The sequence below is a fragment of the Orycteropus afer genome, unplaced genomic scaffold, assembly GCF_000298275.1.
Source record: "Orycteropus afer afer isolate SDZICR_OR568_19922 unplaced genomic scaffold, OryAfe1.0 scaffold00002, whole genome shotgun sequence".
NCBI classification, from domain to species: domain Eukaryota; kingdom Metazoa; phylum Chordata; class Mammalia; order Tubulidentata; family Orycteropodidae; genus Orycteropus; species Orycteropus afer.
In genome coordinates, this window is record NW_006921589.1 from 26,418,721 (window position 1) to 26,422,845 (window position 4,125).

At 38.5% G+C, this 4,125-nt stretch overlaps 1 non-coding gene across 1 annotated transcript; it reads left to right on the forward strand.

The window, feature by feature from the left end:
- Positions 1–3,578: 3,578 nt before the first annotated feature.
- On the forward strand, positions 3,579–3,722 carry LOC122149539. The gene has a single exon (XR_006163187.1).
- The last annotated feature ends 403 nt before the right edge of the window (positions 3,723–4,125 follow it).

A 4,125-nucleotide genomic window follows, 5' to 3' on the forward strand; every position in this document is an offset into this window, starting at 1 on the left:
TCACATAAACTTATAGGACCATTATCTGCCAACCCTATATATGATCTTGGATACACTCCCCATTTAGACATACCTAATTGTTTAGCCTGTTGGGTGGGGTAATTTTAAGGGAATTCTCAAATGTGTACAGTGAGATGCCCAGATAGTCAGCTCAGAATCCATCTGAAATGGATCATATAACTTTATCCACAGTGGTTTAAACAGATAAAATAGCTCTCATTTATTTTATTTTATTTTTCTGTGGTTTGGGTGAATCTCTCACTTATTTTAATAAGGAACTAAGACTGAAGAGAAGAATGGGAAAACTAGAGGTATGGCCATGGTCATTGTCACCCTATAGGGGGCAGTGCTTGCCATAATGAATTATGTAACCTTCAAATAATCTAAAACAGTAGATGATAAAATGGAATTCTCAGAGTCTTACAGTGGAATTTCTTTAGAGGGCTTTGATCAAAGCAAGAATATGGGCTAACATTTTCTTAGTCTTTTTGATGTTCTTTCCCATCCATGTCATGTGCATGAAGTGTTGAGCCATGACCTGGATTTACAATTTTTAAAGTACCCTTGCCCTGAGAAGGCCAAGAGGAAATCAGGTTGGGTCCCTGGAAAAGGAGAGGTTCTTGACTAAATGTGGTCCTAGAGGTTCACATGTTTGTAGTTCAGTTCACCAAGAGAGACCAAATGGGGATTAGGGACGTAATCCCCTGTGGGGCAGTAAAGATTATGCATTTGCCTAAGTGTTCTCCACTTATCTCTTGGAAACCAGCAGCCATGTGCTGGATGGGAGTTGGTTTAGGTTCCTGGTCAGGCAATTTGGTTCTTCACTTTTCCACATCTTGCAGTGACTTTAACAGCAGAGTCAGAAACAGTCCCAGGAATAGAATAGATTTTGGGCAAATGTGAGCCCATGGCATAAAAGTAGTCCCCAGTGTTAATATTTATTGTTAATATGTTATTTTCATGACAGAAGCTCAGAGTTAAAAATGTTCTCATGAGCTCGCTCTATTGGTCCTGGGAGTGGGAGGTGGGGAGTGGTGAGGAAAAGTCTAAGAAAGAACCAAATTAACTTTCTTGTCATTGTATCATTTGAGCTTCCTCCTATCCTAACATTTGAGCATCCTCATTTGCAGGAAAGAGAGGTTTACTTTTCGTTAGTTTTATTTCTTAATCAGTTACTGGAGCAATTCTGGTACAGGAAAGAAGTATTATTCTCTGAATTCAGTGGCCTTCAAATACTCTTGTAAAAAAAAAATATATATATATATATTGTAACCCCCCAGGACCTATGGCTTTATACAATATAAGCTTTGTACAAATTAGGTCCAGATCCGAATCATGCCAATTTACCAGCTGAATGATTTTTTGCAAGTTCTTTAATTTTATTGATCTTCAGTTTTCCAATTGGTAAAAAAAAGTAAATGCCCAAAAAATGATATATTTTATCATAGATTCTTAACCTTAAAGGATACTGGTCAAGGCCCTCTTAGGCATGTATAAATGCCTTCTACAGTATCCCTATCCAACAGCCACCAAGACTGTGCCCAAGCCCTCTTAGAGGCCACCCAAAGCAAGGCATTCTGTGTGTTTGGTATGTTGGTTAGTTGCCTTTTAATTCCCTTTATTTTAAACCATTAATTTGTTCTTGCGTCTTCTAAGCCAAAACTTTCCTGGCTATAATGTCAATACTTTTGCTCTAGCTCCAAAATCAGGATGGTACAATAAATGTGTTACTTCCTTCTCATGTCTTCAAGTATATAAAGACAGTTATCAAACTCCTTAAGCTTTCCTTTCTCACTGGCTCCTTCACATACCAACAAAGATATAGTTTCAAGTCCCCTTACTCTCCTGCCTCTCTTCTTTTGCACGATTTCAATTCCCCAATGTTTTCTCAAAGTCTTTTTTGCCAAATTCAACACACCTATTCTTAGTACTCACTGTCAGTCAAGTCAATTCCAACTCATAGTGACCCCTCCTTGGGTTTCCAAGGCAGTAGCTCTATGGAAGTAGATTGCCCAGTCTTCCTTCTGAGGAGTAGCTGATGGGTTTGAACCACCAGCCGTCTGGTTAGCAGTCAAATGCCTTGGGCACTACACCACCAGAGCACCATGGACTGCTAAAAGGGCTAACATATCTGTCCTGGAAGAAGTGAAGTTGGAATGCTCCTTGGAAGCGAGAATTGCCAGACTTCATCTCACATACTTAGTTCATGTTGTCAGGAGGAACCATTCCCTGGGGTATCATGCTTGGTAAAGTGGAGAGTCAACGAAGAAGGGGATGGCTCTCAACAAGATGGATTGACACAGTGGCTGCAATGATGGACTCATGTTAGCAAGGATCACGGAGCTGGCACAGGACTGGGCAGTGTTTCGTTCTGGTGTGCATAGGGTCACAATGAGTCAAAGACAACGGTACCTAACAACAACTCCTAGAACACATTGACCATGACAAAATGAAATGCTGTGGTTGCCAGTTTAGTTAGTTATCATTACCATAAAATAATTGATATCACAAATGTCTCTAAACAACAATTGTTCTGGCACCCAAATTGTTAGGTTATCATCTATGGTTAAATCTTTCAATATGTACTATGTTTTATCTTTCATTACTACATTTCATTTTACAGTTTATGCCATACTCCCTCCTATCTCATCTTAGGGAAAAAAGGCAAATATGTTTTCAAGTATAATCTTGTATGAATGGGAGAAAGTTATAGAATTGCTGTCCTTCTTTCTCTCCACATTTTTTAGCTGCTATGTTGAAAAAACTTTACTGTTGCTACCAAAACAAGTTTCCTTTCCATCCCTTTCACCAAATGCACTTATTACCTCTCTGTTAGTGACAGTTCTGTTTGGTAAGGAGCCAGCAACCTCAGTATATTCTGTAAGTTCCCTGATTATTGTTTCTTCACTTTCAGGAGAATAACTTTCTCTTTCCTTAACAAGAGAAAATAATGATATAAATAAAATCTAAAAATAGTGGCCCCCAGCTCAGTTTCTACTCTAAACTGAGGATTTCCCCTGGACTTTTGTAAATGTCATTGACAATATGTGATTGAGAACCAAAACATCTGTAATGCCAAATAATGACAAAAATAGAAAGCAGAGGTACATTTTGCTACCAGCAAAATTTCCACTGTGTGCCACTTACTCTTCTGAAGCATATCTTGGTCTGCAGAAATTTCAGATCATGGTTAAATATTTTAGACTCAGACAAATATAGCCATGTTCAGCCTTTTTCATTGTTTAAACCATGGGTGGTATCTATTTATGAAAAGGTTTATAATCTGTTAGGTACCCTGCTGTGACTTGTTTCCAAAATTAGTTCTTCACTAGACATAACATTCCAAGAAGACACTAAAAAAGATTTAACCTTTAGCTTTGACTGTTTATATGGATGAATATGTTCACAACATAAATTGGACAATTCATACACTCTGTAAAAATAAAGTTTCAGAAGTCGCATACTATCACAGTCTCCAAATTCAGTGCCCACGTTCTTCCTGATTAAAAAAAAAATGACTTGTAAATAAATTAAAGATCTAAATAAATGGGGAAATCACCATTGTTATGGATTGGAAGATTTTATATTCTCAAAATGGCAATATTCTCCTCAGCACACCAGACTTGCAGAAAAAGCATACTCCAGAGGGAGCTGAGGCATGGCTGCTCAAGGGCCGGCAACTCCATGAGCAATGTTCCTCTGACAGCACCTGGGTTAGAAAAAAAAAGGCACTGGACTCAAACTGGTCAGTTGATTAAATGCAATTCCTAACAGAATCCCTGCTGGCTTCTTTGTAGAAATGAGAAGCAGATTCTAAAAAATCATATGGAATTGCAAGGGAACCAGAATACCTAAAATAATCCTGAGGATGAAGAACAAAGTAAGAGGACTGTGTTAGATTGGGTTCTCTAGAGAAACACAAAAACCAGCAAAGTGTATATATATATATATATTTATATATATATAGAGAGAGAAATTTATCTTAGGAAAATGGCTCACAAGCGTATAGAAGCCGACAAGTCCAAGGCGAAAAGTCCAAGTCTCTGGAGGAGATGGGGCTTGCAGCCGCCTTGGCTTCCGCAAGCACAGGGGAGCCGAGAGATTCAAGCTGGCATGCAGTACACT